At 33.9% G+C, this 15,658-nt stretch overlaps 1 protein-coding gene and 2 long non-coding RNA genes across 17 annotated transcripts in view; 2 read left to right on the top strand and 1 right to left on the bottom strand.

Annotated features, from left to right (window-relative positions):
- Positions 1–15,658, bottom strand: part of ncam1a (neural cell adhesion molecule 1a) — a 414,266-nt gene that overhangs the window by 353,515 nt on the left and 45,093 nt on the right. The window lies entirely within an intron of this gene.
- On the top strand, positions 1,168–3,854 carry LOC141379812 (uncharacterized). The gene is made up of 4 exons (XR_012396639.1): positions 1,168–1,255; positions 1,772–1,925; positions 2,016–2,108; positions 2,634–3,854. It is a non-coding gene; the product is annotated as an uncharacterized lncRNA (long non-coding RNA).
- On the top strand, positions 12,875–15,214 carry LOC101885070 (uncharacterized). Of its 2 annotated transcripts, none has more exons than XR_222808.6 (6): positions 12,875–12,927; positions 13,757–13,840; positions 13,973–14,235; positions 14,401–14,594; positions 14,672–14,824; positions 15,019–15,214. It is a non-coding gene; the product is annotated as an uncharacterized lncRNA (long non-coding RNA). The 2 variants fall into 2 exon arrangements; XR_002456329.3 differs by having other exon boundaries at positions 12,875–13,669; positions 15,019–15,159.

Raw genomic sequence — 15,658 nt, forward strand, 5'->3', positions numbered from 1 at the left:
GAGGCATGCAAACAATGAAACTAAAAGCAGAGCCTCTAGTATCAGTGGCTAGTGATTAAGCTGATATTTAATATATTTTGACAATGAACATGCGTGATATTTTTGAACATGCGTGGCACTTCAAAATACCACTAATAGTTATTTAGAATTGAAACTTTCTATAGTGCCTTTTATAAATATTCAGACTGCTGAATTGGCAATGGTTGTTCATCACAGCATAAAATGCTTGAAGACTTAATAGGCAATTTATTTTCAAACATTCATATGTTCAACTTGTCTTCGAAATGATATATTAATTGAAAAGGTTTTGATATATGCCTATTAGGGCTGTGCAATTAATGAAATTTAAATTTGATTTCATTTTGGCCTCCAACGATAATGAAAAAAAAAACACTAATTGAGATTAAATGATTATTGCGTCATACCCGCCACCTTTCAGCAGTCCACATTTATTTCTCCACAAAGCTCAATTACATGTGGAAATTAATGAAAGCGTGTTGGCCTGATGTGATATTTGCAGCATGAGATTGGCTACATTTTTTGCCATGTATTTGATTCATTCATGTTTTTCAAAGCATGAAAGAAAACTGTTGCTTTTGTAAACATGTGCTCAGCCTCAGAGACGAACAGATCATACCCATGTAAAATAATGTTTTAGCTTAAGGTGCATGCTTAAATCTTCAAATCCAGGCAAAAATGTCAAAACATGGCACTTCGTGACTTTTCAACCCTTGTTTGTTATGTAAAAAAACAGATGAAAGGGTTGAGAATGAAAAAAACATGAAAATTAGTTGAAGATGATCAATGATTATTTTTTCATTCCATTTGCCATTTAATATTAATCATTGATTTTACTCACAATGAATACTACAAAGGCATTTATTAATCTTAGGTGATGTTCATTTCTTAAATAATGCTCAATAACTCTCATTTACATTGGTCACCTTCACTCAAAAAAATGAACTTTCCCTATTGTTAGTTTTACTAAACCCATCCTTGTTCACATTACATAAAACATAATAGTAATTAAATTAACATAAGTTTACCATGTTATTTCTACAAAAATGTAGTACTGTAGGCTTTACTTAATAAGGGTTTGACAGGCCAACTTAACATTGTTGAGTAAAACGCAAAAACCTCTTAAGATTGGATATTTGCTGATACCGTAGCTACCTACCTGGAGGCGGAGCAACGGAACAGTCAGAGAGAGGAACATGTGAAGCACATGAGGAGGAGAAGATGGTGGCTTTGTCAGGTATGAGTATTTCATTAATCTTTAGTGTTAAATATCACCAGGAAACGTGATGTGAGTGTTCACAGAATTATGTTAATTTATTATATCAGTGTATTATGGAGTCTTTTGAACTTTAGCATTTTTAGCCTGTTATACTGACTCGTGTTTCTTAAGGAAAGCATGTGGCAGTGCAAAGACTGCAAAATAACCATCACAACTAGATCACAGTTGTTGAAACACTATAGATTAGTGCATAGACATTGTGGTCGTGGTATTCGTTTTTCATGCACTTATTCTGACTGTCGCTGTAGATTTAAAACGTGGAGTGCACTACACAGCCATCTTAATTGTAGCCATGCAAAGGAGAACACGGGGTTACCTGCAAGTGTAACCACATTCAATTGCCATGTGTGTTCTTGCAGCCATATAGACTCAGAATGGGAGAATTTTAGTCATATCTATAAGAACCTGAAAACAATGAGACAGTACTTTGTATGAAAGCTATTCTTACTATAATCCTGTGTCTTAAATTTACAGATTGCTGCTGAATTCAGTCGAATCACTACTGTCCCACTAATTCAAACATTTTTCAAAACTGGATGGTTACACCAGCAAGCTGGACAGCATTTACCGTACAAAAGAAGAAATTGCAAAACGGAAAATTTGAAAACTCATGGCTACCATAGACAAGGTTTGTTATCTGTATTTATGATGCTTATAAATAATTTCCACTTTAGTATGGTGTTTTTTTCATTGTATATACCTAATGTCTCTTCTACAGAATGATGCCATCTCAACTTGGAGAGCTTGCATTCTCAGAGCACTTTCTGTGTATCTTAATGAAGACTATTAAAACCTCATGAAGGAGTATACAGTAAGTATAGTTCTCAGTCAGTTAATATTTAAAATGCCATCACATAAATTCACATAATATAGTCAAGGAATATCAATACACAAAGTATATTTACCTTGGGGTTGTCAAAAGAACAGACTTCAGCACCAGTCTGCACTGAAATAAAAGATTGTTATGATGCTAGCATTTTTCTGGGGAAATTTTGAGCACAGTCGAGCAGATTCTCAAGCAGATTTGTCTAGGCAGATTAAGGTGGCAATTATCAGTGTTGCCAATCACAGTCACATCTGTTGAGCACAATAACACTGGCCAATTGAATTTCTTTGGAAGAATGATGGTTTCTTCACATTTTTTAAAATTCAGTACAGAAGCCTGTACTTTTGACCACCCTAACAAACACAGTAAAGTAGTTTTGTAAGTCACTGCAGGTGCGTGATGTGAAAGATTAAGGAATGGACAGTTGATACAAAATTCTTTAAATTTACAATCTGTATTTTTGATGTAATTAAACTGACTGAACAGTGATACTGTTTTTGTGTTTTGTAGGCGACAGACTTTGAGAGAGACATGGCCAATACTGTCATTTAAATCTACATCGTTAAGCCTGAAGGTGTAGAAGTCTGTGACCCACCATCAGTTGCTGGACTGATTTTTGAGGGAGTAAAAGTGCTTCAGAACCTTGGCGATGTCACCAAGGCTTGTTCTCTTTCTTTGAGAGTCAAATACAGCGTGAATCTCAGTTATCCTTCAGACCTGAAATACACTTTTGAGTTTTTCAGAAAGTGTTGCTGGGACTTGCACATAAACTGTCACACAAAATACAAGTTCTCAAAAACAAACTTGTTGGCTGAATCAGTACATCATTCTGTACGAATGAAAGAAAAAGAGGAAGAAGCTTTTTTGAGACACTTAAATTGTTTCTAGTTTTAAAATTAAGGGCCAATTTTAAAGTTATCTTTGTCGATGGCACCAAAGTTTTAAATGGAGTTCTACAACTTTAAATGGTTATAATTGTTTGATTATTTACAAAGATTCAGATTTTCAGTTTTATTCTTTTCTTTGCTTTTTTTAAATTCTTATGCTGCTTGTCTTAAACTTTCCTTTTCATTTTCAAAGTAAAATTTATTACTTGCAGTTGCACATATTGAAAGAACATTTTGGTCAATAGTAAAACTTCTTTTATAAATTTTTTTATGTTTATTTTTTTTAAACAAGCTGTTGTTTTGTGGTGGTTTTCATAAATAAAGGTCAGTTGTATACTTTAACAATATATTAAACCTTTTGAAATATCAGCAATTGAGCATTGTAGCATTTTGTGACACTGGAAAAAAATGTCAAATTACTTTTGTAAATTTGCTCTTATACATTTTTCTTCCAATATTTGAAGTAGCACATTGTAAGAATGTTCACTATTGACCAAATGTTGCTTTTGCATTTTTTTTCTTTCTTTTTGTACTATTATTTGAACTGTTTGAGAATGTTTACAAAAATAGAGGCCAGTTTTAATGTTACTCTCACTGTTGATTGTAAAGATCAGAAATGAATTTTAGCAGTATTTTAACATTCCATGTACAACATTTTTCAAAGTAAGATTATTTCAGATTCTTAAAGCCAGTTGCACTTTAAAAGACCCTGTAAATGTTAACTGAAAGCATCTGATGTTTTAGTGTGTTTGTTTCAAAGGAAAATTGAAATTGTTTTATGGGTTTTTAGCAGTTGTATGTTGCAAAACATTGCAAAGAAAATAAATTCATTTTGTTTCTAAAAGTATGTTTGATTATTTAAGTTTTACACTTGTAGAGCACATACATTAGAAGTGAAATATATATATATATATATATATATATATATATATATATATATATATATATATATATATATATATATATATATATATATATATATATATATATATATATATATATATATATATAAATAAAGTGTTCACCTTACATACTAAAAGTTCATAATTCTAACATAACATTACTAAGTAAAATATACATAAAACTAAAATGCAATAATGACACATCTAAATGGGTTGAATGTACTAAGAAATATTTTGTAAACTTTACCTGGATTTCTTTAGTTCATTTAACTATATTGTTACTTGTAGAAACTACTCAACACAGTTACGTGGAACCACTTGACACTCTTTTTTTATGCAAGTCCAACAAATCATTTTTTTGAGTGTTGCAAGTATATGCAATGTTCAGTCTGGATAATAATTTACCATTTTGCAAGTGATTTTTGAGGCTGTTTGTGGCTGAGTGTGACTTTAAGGTTTAAAAAACCATTTAGGCATAAGAAAATGTATTGTTTGTAACTTTGAAAAAATTAAAACAATTAATTTTAGGGAATGGTTTTAGGGAATGGTTAAAACAAAGACTATGCAGTATTATTTTACATTTGATTATTCAATTACTGTATACCTGAATACATTTTGACTATTTGCAAAACAATAAAATGTTATTTATTTAATTAGCATATTTTTCGTTATTGATTTAATGCTTGTAGATCGTTTATTTGTTTATTGTTTATCATACTTATATTTTATGCATTCCTCTACAGTTTATACCCAACTAATCAAGAGCTATAGATTCTTTACAAACATTTATTCAGCTGATGAAACTGTATTCATATCACTATATATCACATAATAAAAATATTGCAATGTGTAATTTTTCCAACATTGCGCAGCCCTATCAAAAAATATAATAAACCTGACTATTTCTCACTGTTAGTGTAAGTTAGCAGCAGGAAAGCCGTCCATGTGAAGGTAAGCGGCCAGCTGTTAAGCGAGAAAAGGAACGACATCATACCACCCCGTGGCTTTGCTTTAAAGATTAAATGCAGCCATACGTAGCTCTGGCTACATAATTCCAGATACGTATATAAAGGTTACGTTTTCAGAATGAGCCTATGTTGGCAATAACAATGTTGTGATAACATCGTTTACTGTGCTAAAAGCATCAGTAATTGTCACAACCAATATAATTTGTTGCTAGTCACTAGTGCAGCTCTTGAGGGTAGCAGAGCAAGGTTTACACAAACAGCTCTTACTGGCCATGAGCACATAAAACATTAATCTCAAATTTAAACCCCCAAACTTTTGAACTGTAGTGTACAAATAAACATTTTAAGCAATAGTATATAAATGTCTCTAAATATTTTTACCATGCAAGCAGCTTAAATATGTCAATGGAGATTCTCAGCCATGTGGATATTCTCTCAGTCAAATCCACAGGATATTTTCTCTAAACAGCACAGATGACTGATGCTGCAAGAGGTATGATGAGTCATTTGAAAAAGGTAAACAGTGATACGCTGAATAGGTTTTTCTGTTAAAACGAGTACTTTTGCAACTGGATCTGACTGGATCTACCTCTCATTTATCAGCAGTGTTAATGTGCTCAGCTTTCCTGGTAGACTCGGATCAGCCATACAGGACACTAAATTGGCAAAACATTTGATTAAGCCAGACAACTTAATTAGTCTAGACACAGATCGCATTGAGTGTTTGTGGATAAACCGCTCATCAACCTCAGATTAGATAAGACGGTGATTCAGACCCCCCCCAGATCTCCATGGCATAAGATGCCAGGCAGAGCGTTGATTCAATAACCGTCTTACCATGCTTCCAGCACAGGGGCGTAACAATCGTAATAGCAAACACATTTTGAAATTTCTAGGGAACAGAAATACATTATAACTCAGAGTCTATCCTTACTCATTTAGTAAACATAGTGATTTGTTAAGAGGATCTTATATAGAACATTAAACGTTAAATGCTTTAGAACTTTAAGATAGGGAGCTTCTTATCTAGGATTAACTGTCAAGATCCTGCTTAGTTTAAGCAGACTATTTTTTCTGGTTGACAAATACTAACAAGTCAAGCTCAAAGACGCATCCATGCTAAAGACTTTCATTCATTTATTCATTCATTTTTTTTTTTTGGCTTAGTCCCTTTATTAATCTGGGGTCGCCACAGTGGAATAAACCGCCAACTAATCCACCATATGTTTTAAGCAGTGGATGCTCCTGCAGCTCATCTCTGGGAAACGTCCATTCACACTCATTCACACTACGCACAAGTGCCTACCCAATTTACCTGTACCACATGTGTGTGTATAGATATATATTATATTAGGGATGCTCAGATCGGTCGGCCTAAAATTGGTATTAGTTGATAATCATAAGTATAATGACTCGATCAGTATCTTATGAATCGATTGTATAGGGGCTTGTTTATGACTTTACAAGCAGAGGAAGACGCATATGCACTCCTGTATATTATGCATAACCTACAGCAGGAACAACTCATGAGGAGGTAAATGACGTGTGGGGGCATGAGCAAATGAGCTCACGTCACAACAGCTAAAATAGATGTGGTGCGACCTGTTGATACAGTCTATTGGGGCAATTATTTTTTGTCTATAATTTTTTTTCATGAATAGTTAATAAAATAACTTGTAATATACTTATTGCAATAAACAGTTTATGGACATATTTTCTTTTAGTAAAGAAGTATTAGATTTATAGGTTTAGATAGTAGTATTAGATTAGATTAATAGTAGATTATTATAATAATCATTAATAATATTATAATTTTTTTTTGTATTTATTCGTTTATGTATTTATTTATTAAGAAAAAATAAAAAAACCTGTTTTTATGACAGAAAAGGATCTATAACTAGTGGCTGATTCCCACACACTTGCTTATATATCCTAAAATCAGAAATAAAGAAAAGAGAAATGTCAGTGTTTTAGGGTTGGGCATCTAAGCTATAATGCCGATCCGATACGTATCTCGATACAAAGAATACGATCCGATATATTAGCGATACATTTGTGACATATTGCGATGCAACACGATACGATTCACACCCATATCACGATACGATGCGATAATTCAGCACTAACTAATTAGATCAAGTTTATGAGATTATATGAAAGAGGATGCTGTGCCATTGAATGAGTTTGATTATTTATAAACTAAGCAAAACCAAGACTTTTTTTTACAAACTGGCTCTTCTCTCAGAGCCAGAGTGTCAGTTTACAGTAGAGGGCCATTTTAGAACATATAGCACATATTATTCAAGTATTTTCAAGATAAACAGAATGTATAAGTGCAATATATATTAAAAAATACGTATATATTTGCACTCTTTCAACATAAATAAATTTAGCATTGCACAACAAGAATTGTGATTTAACTTTTCAACTATGAAAACAAGTTTTACAAAGATATATTTTGCCACTGATTATTCAAAACTTAAGGTTGTGAACTAGCAGTGTTATGCTGCTTTGAAACATCACTGTCACTGTAAACAACAGGCTAATAAAAATATAACAAACCAGCAATCTTCTTGCTGTGAGGTGGTCAAACTACCCACTGTGCCATCGTGACACCCAATTATTTTTATCATTATTATTATTAATATTATTATTATTATTATTATTATTATTATTATTATTATTAAATAAAAATTAACAGGAGGAGGTGTTTAAAACTTCGTTCTCCATGACACTAGGCTGAATATCTTTGCAGATGAACAATGCAATAGCATTCGTTATTGGCGTAGAGCGAGCAGAACTGTTGCGCATGGAGAAAACTTGCAATGCTGTTCTCACCACTTTTGGAGCTGGTTGAAGCAGTGCGAAAGCCGGGGATGCAGAAACACTGGAAGATGCTTTCACAACAACACCGTGGCGCCGCTTCAAGTGAGATTTCAGATTAGTCATACTGCCCACGTATTTTACAGATGCGCGGCACATTTTGCAAATTGCATCTGTCCTGTCATGTCGTCCATCCTTAAATCCATAATGTTGCTTGCCATACTTTAGATTTAAAACTCAGTGGGGAATAAAATGTTTGTTTTGCTTCTCGCGCTTTCTGAGCGCGCTCCACTAGCTTCATCCGCACACCTGATACACTGAGTTGTAGTGTGTGCACATCCGCAAATCCGTTGCTAAGGCTTACTTTATGTAGGTCGATTAAATTATGCGCCAAAAACAAGTTAACAACACTTGTTAATAAATAAAAAATACATTCTATATTAAAAATATAAGCTGTATCTCGGAAAAATCGATGCTTCTCGCAAAAACCGATGCATCTCGATTTGCTTCCAAAATTTCATTCATCCTCTGCTGCTCAACCGATGCACTCGCATCGTGCACGCGCATGACCGCGTATCGATACATATCGGTTAATCTTCCCATCCCTACAGCGTTTGTAAGGTAATCAATACCCATCCTCTAATATAAAATATATAAAAATCACTTCAACATCTCCAATCTCTCCAAAGGCCTCTCCAATGTTCTCTTATGCTTTCTGCCCTAGTCTTTTGTTTTGTTCTTCATTTATCCAGCCCTCAGTAGAGAGGACTAGAAAGGTTGCCACTGAAGTGCACTTAAAAGAGAGAGATAAGGCCAGAGCTCAACGTCTGAGGGCTGATTGTATCTTCTAATAACAGGTAGCGTGAGAAGCCAGGGCAAACAAGTCCACTAAGCAAAGCCCAAGAGACTGTGCTGCCCCTACGAGACAACTCTATGTAGAGTCTGAATGTGCAGACCGCATTAGGAAGCCCCTGTGCCCATCAAGTGCTGTCACACTGCAGCCCACGTTTCCTCAAAACCAGTAATTTCAGTTGAGGGCGAAGCAGTTCTATGCTAAGTTAAAGAACAGATGAACTCATATTAACAAGAGCTGTTATATACCATACTTTAAGATGAAACAGAATATGATAGACAGATAAAATGAAACCGAATATTCAAGAAAATCATTGGACTTGAGGTTCTTTTCAGCTTGAGAGTTTGATTACATGGCAGAGGGGAAGGGATGATACACCAAGTTATTTCCCCTAAACTGCACATAGTTCCTCAGTATTTCAGATAAATTGATTTACTACTACTACTACTAATAATAATAATAATAATAATTTGTTCTGCTTGCCAGAGTCTATATTCAGTTGTTTTAAGCATTTATAATAAAATAAATAAATAAATAACAACAACAACAACAACAACAATAATAATAATAATAATATTAATAATGTTTATTGTATTATTATTATTTATTTATTTATCCATCATTATTTTTTACCCGACTGTATTTTTAGCCCCCCTGTTTATTTTTCCTCCAATTTCTGTTTAATGGAGAGAAGATTTTTGCAAAACATTTCTAAACATAATAGTTTTAATAACTTATCTGTAATAACTGATTTATTTTATTTTATATTTAGAACATAAGATATTACTAGATCTTTTTCTAGACACTTCTATACAGCTTAAAGTGACATTTAAAGGCTTAACTGGGTTAATTAGGTTAACTAAGTAGGTTAGAGTATTTAGGCAAGTTATTGTATAATGATAGTTTGTTTTGTAGACAATCAACAAAAAAAAGCTTAAGGGGCTAATAATTTTGACCTTAAAATGGATTTTAAAAATTAAAACTGCTTTTATTCTAGCCAAAATAAAACAAATAATTCTGACTTCAACTGTAAGTATAATACTACTTTCACAGTAAATAGTGACTTTAAGATGGTAATAATCTTTGTATGTGTAATGGTTTATATATAAGTACAGGTATCGATATACAGTGTATGCACTATGTACATTTTAACAAAATAGCATAATGCATAACCTAATATTTAAAATTATCATAATGTAACTTATGTAAATTATACATTCATAAAAACACCTGAGATATATTCTTTCATTACAGTGTCCAAAACTACATGTGGATCAAACTTAAACCGTTTTATAATAAAGTAAACAAGATCCTTTGTCATTGCTTACAAGTTAACTATTCTCATCACTAGGGATGCTACCTACAGTTAATTTTGCCAACCGAAAACTGCTGCTCTTAAACCACATATTAACTGTTAACTGGTCAGAATAACATTTAATTATAAATTTTTTTAAATTGACATGTCTAATTTGTCTGACACATTAAATATTGCATTTTAAAATACTCATTTATTTTTACATGCAAACATGTTAACAACTCAACATTTTCACACTACTGCACTGTAAAAAATCCAACTTGACAAATGTTGAAATTGCTTGATTTTTTTTGTTGGTTCAGCAAAAATCTGTAAAAAAGTCTGTACAACTACATTTAACACATTCAATCAACTTAAACAAAGATTTTATTCATTAAGTTAAAAAGATGAGTTTTGTGAGCAACACTTTGCTAGTTCATTCAAAAAAGCATCTGCCAACTTGTTTTTTTGTGTTAAGTCAATCTCTGACTTTTTTAATGCAATGAATATACAAGTAGCATAACCTTTTGTTGATTGAAAAGGTTTCAAACATGTTAAATATTCTAAAAAAATTATCAATGGCAGTATAGAATCTTTTCCCAGAGATGGGTTGGGGCTGGAAGGGCATCCGCTGCGTAAAAACCTGCTGGATAAGTTGGCGGTTCATTCCGCTGTGGCGACCCCAGATTAATAAAGGGACTAAGCCAACAAGAAAATGAATGAATGAGTATAGAACCTTTCATGGTTTGTATTAAAAAGTAAATGCTGAGTGAAAATGCTATTATTATTATTATTATTATTATTAATACAATAATAAATATCGTTATTCTTCACATTGTTATTAAAACAACAAAAAACACTACAATACTTATAGTAACTTTATTTGAAACTTTTCATTTGCAATTGAACTTTATTTGGTGCACATTTGCAGAAATAAGCTTGCACACACATTATCATCTCGTGTTTATTCATTACCCTTTAAAAAAAGAAAGGCATACTTTGATATTCCAATATTTAAAAATAAACCACGCACTCAAAAATATGTTTCTCAAAGGACGATATAGCATCATTCTGTCCTGAGCTAAACCACGCCCTCCTTACGATGGTTGCGCTTACGTAACGTCAACGTCTCAGGCGGGAGAAACTGGAAGCATTGTACTTCGGTGAGGAAAGAGGCAAGCCATGGAAGAGCAATCTTAATAGTAAGTGTGCAAAGATTGTAGTTCTTTGTTTAAGACACTTCATCTAAATTTGTCCTCCTAAATGTTCATCATATACGCGCAAAAATGTGTGCAGATGCGGCGCTTAGTGATTATTCACATAATCTCTCTTTGTTATGTGATAAGAGTGAATGAATATTTGTGTTGCCGTAAATCATATCCATGCCCCGGGTAGCAGAAAGTAATCGGCCCGAGCTCGGCTGCCCTTCGGCGCCTCCGGCTCCGACTCGGCATCAACGAGTGTTATACGGGCGGAGTGTGGCCCGCAGCTCGCTCGCGCACATGCGTTTGTGATGCAGCTGTAAACACTGCCCAGATTCCTGTTAACCCTATCTGGCCCGAGTCTGTCTCAGCCAATGACTGTAAAAAATATGGACGACGCGACAGCCCTTTTTCCCATTGAACGCCTTGAGGGCAAAACGCCTGCTTGACGGGCACAAACTGTCGCAAAAGACTGCTGAAATTGGAGCCAGACATGCGCAGAAGGATTGTCTGATGGAGCCAGAGGAGGAGCCGCGAAAATGAGCAGAGTCGGGCTTCCAATCAAACGCTTTATGTAAAATCAACTACGCCCCCCGAACTTCTCAGCATGCGTTTGCTGTCATATCAACACAAATGGATGTAATAACGTTAACAAATATGAGGGTTTTATATATTTAATCGCGCCAGCTCCGGGCTGCAGCGCATAACTTACTCGCGGCGTCGCGGGCTGATTCCGGCTCGCATGCGGCAGCGCCGGCTCGCTCGGCCGCCGCATCTGGCTCGATTGACTCGGACTGGAATCGGGCAGTGAGTCCAGGCATCCGGAGTAGGTCCAGCAGAGGTAACATTAGTCAGTCTGAGCTCTAAGAGATAAGTCTCCGGCAGGCGAGAATCTAGCCGGAACTGTGTTTTGCTATTTGGGTGGCTAGGCGTGTATCAGCAAACTAATAAAGCCCGAAAAAAGCCCTGAACTTAGCGAATAAACAGTGTTCCACCAGGATCATGTATGTCAGAAACTATAGTTTACTGCTGAACTCATTTTGTCATGGTAAAATAACACAGAAATCGAATAATAACATTTCAGTCTACTTCAGTCTCCTGCCGAAGCTCAGACGCCGCGCTTTGAGAAACTGTCAATCACAGCTAACAATCACGATGACACGCCCAGCATTAAATTACTGCTAAAAACAAACTGTTTACAAAAATGAAGATCTGCACCTATTTCAGCACAATAACCAGTGCCTTAATCGACCACGACTATCTTTCGGGACATTATATTGCAAGTGTAATATTTTTTTTTATTTGGGCTCAAGTCTCCTTCATTAACACGGAGGAGGCGGGCTTTATGACTTGTACTGCAGCCAGCCCCCAGGGGGCGATCTAACGGCCGAAACCTTCACTCGAACGTAGGCTTGCGGCACACTTGGTCTCAGCTCGTATAAGGACTCGGCTTGTGTAACTAATGACAACCGATTAAATTCTTATTTTATCTAGTAATTTGTTAGCTCCACGTTTAATGATAATTTGAGAAAATATATATGGTACAACAGCAACAAAATAATAAAAACATTTAGTGTGGATGGTCGCAATGTTTAGATGCAAACAAAACAATATTATTTATAAATGGATTATATATATCATCTAGGGAAAACAGTGTAAAATGCGCTTATTTTCGAGATAGCACGCTTCCATGCAGACTGTTTTTTTAAGCAGAAGTTTGGTTTCATAAGAAACACATGCGTGAGTCAACTCCTCATCCAAACTCCAATCCAGACGGTGGCGGTAATGTTCCAAAAGCTGGTTGCCAACCGCTATGATGATCACAAGAAGAAAAAGAAGTTTGGCGTTTCAAAACAGTGGATTCCAGTCAGAAAGGTAAGGTTTTTGCTGCTTGTATACTGTATACTTTGCGAATTTAATGCTTAAAACATTTTCACAGTGTTAGGTTATTGTTTAACTTGTTTATGCAGTGCATCAGTGATCGTTTACTGTTCTCTTTAAATTATCATTCTATTATTAAGAGAAATATATTAGTATGTGCTTTAATTTATATGTGTTAGCCTATGTGAATCAATTATATCTTATGTTCAAGTTGTAATTTGCACATGTAAAACTAAATTTCTTAAAGCAGATTTTGATGGGTTTTATTTTTTGGTTATTGACAGTTATACTTTCTGATTTAAATGAATGGGTATAAATGAATATTTTTTCGGTTAAGTCTTACTGTTCTTGTTTAACAAAGGTTAGTGAGGTCATTTTGTAGCACATCACAGAGACCAATAGCACATTCTTATGAACATGTGAATAGGCATGTTATAGTTGGGTGATTAAAGTCCATTATAACCTGTAAACTGCTGATACATTTTCAACATAGATTGAGCTTTTCAGACTTTACATTACTAATTGCTTCACAAACAGCTGAAATGGTTTATTGTTATTGGCTATCATCATCATCAAACATTTTCCACAATGGTAGGTTAATCTTCATGGGTACAGAATAATGCATGTGCTTGGCCATCTTACAAATCTATGTCTAAGATTCATAAGGCTGTCACTCTGCATGAATCTCTGAATAAATCCTGTGCAACCTTCAGTGAGCTGATTATTTACACCATAGGTATTATAGCCATTAATTAACTTTGATAGTATTTCAGGATTTTAACTTTTTGCGGGAGGTTAACAACAATGTGATGTTTTATTATAGACACACATGAGGAAGCTCGACTCAGCTTGGCTTGCAGACAGATGAGGACGGTGATTGCCCGTCATACACCTAAAGAAAGAACAGGTTTGTTTGCAATTATTTTAAACACATACTGTCAACATTATGTCATTGATCTATTACACTGCCATTGTCATTGATCTAGTGCCCTGCACTATACTAAAATAATGTTTTGTTTTGTAAATGTATCTGATCAAGGGGCATTAAAGACACAACTATAGTGAACGTGATGAAGAAAAATTATTTGGAACAAAGAGGCTGGAGAAAAAAACTGATATGAAGATTTCAGAAATTGATGCAGCACCACAAGTACCATCACCACCAATGACTATGGCAGGATCCTTAAGACCACCATCAAGATGCACAGATGCTGTACATTCCAGTACACCTATGAACATTTACAGTCCTTGTTCAAGTGCAGTCGGAGATCAAGACAACTTATTGCAACTCGTCATGTCTTTGTAAGAATTCAAGACATCACTAAATTTGTAATGGCTTAATGCAGCTAGAAAGTAAAGATCAACTAGAGAATATCAGCAGTGTCTAACCCACTGTTGTATTTACACAAGTTGCATGAGAATAAGCAACAGGTTGATTTATACTAATTTGTTATTTTTCTTTTTTAGCACGACTGAAAAAAAGTTTTAAAATCATGTGACGTCATAAAGCAGCAACTGTGCCTGATTCTCACAAATCAGCAAAACCAAAACAGACGTGATGAAATTCCAGATGTAAACACATTTGACCTTTCTTTGTCCAATTTGATTTGTAAAAACTTGAAAATCAACTAAACGAGCAGCCCGAACAAATGAAGAAACTGGTAAGTTTCTTGCTTATTTCTAAGTGTTTTATGTTTATTTATTTATTTATTTATTTATGTGTTTTTTTGCTTCGTAGGTAGCCTACTTTGGAATCATGGGTGTTTTCCACTAAGCAGTTTGGTGTGTCCCGGGAAAGCTTTTGGCTCACTTTTTGGCTGAACAAATTAATTGGAGCAGGGCAAACCAAAATGTGGCCTTTCATGCACTCTCCCTTAGGACTGTCTAGTCAGTAAGTTGGTTTTAAATATACATTTCAGTACAATTAGGGGCAGTTCTATCTGTGTATTTCTTTGAATCATTAATCAAAGGAACAAAACATCTATATATAGTCCCATTTAGGTTGTACTTATATGAGAGCAAGCATCTTTCTTTTTTCATTTGTACTTTTTCACTACTAATTGTTTGTTTATCTTTTAATCACAGATGTAGTGAGGAGAAATGTCCATACCACACCACTGATAAAGAAGTGGAAAAATGCATTACAAGGTGGCTACAACGTGCTCCTGACAGGGCTGGAGGAAGGAGGGAAGAAGAGAAAGCTAATGTGTCAAATGTCTACATCAATAATTTATTTTTTAAACAACATTTTAAGTGTATTAAGATGTTCCCTGATACTTGGGTAATTTGTTTCTTTTATTTCCAATTATATATATATATATATATATATATATATATATATATATATATATATATATATATATATATATATATATATATATATATATATATATATATATATATATAAAATGACAATATGCTAAATTCTGAAAAAGCATCTTATTACATTTTTAATTAACATAATATAATAAAAATATTAATAAAAAATTGCACAAGACATATAAAGATATACAAGTCAAATTATATATATATATATATATATATATATATATATATATATATATATATATATATATATATATATATATATATATATATATATATATATATATAATCATCTCACTCATTTAAATGTATTATTATGTTTTATTTATTACATTTATTAAAAATGTTTCTTAAGAATTCTGCAGTTCTTTTTACAATTTTGACTTGTATATTTTACATA

The sequence above is a fragment of the Danio rerio genome, chromosome 21 (assembly GCF_049306965.1).
Source record: "Danio rerio strain Tuebingen ecotype United States chromosome 21, GRCz12tu, whole genome shotgun sequence".
Classification (NCBI taxonomy): Eukaryota; Metazoa; Chordata; class Actinopteri; order Cypriniformes; family Danionidae; genus Danio; species Danio rerio.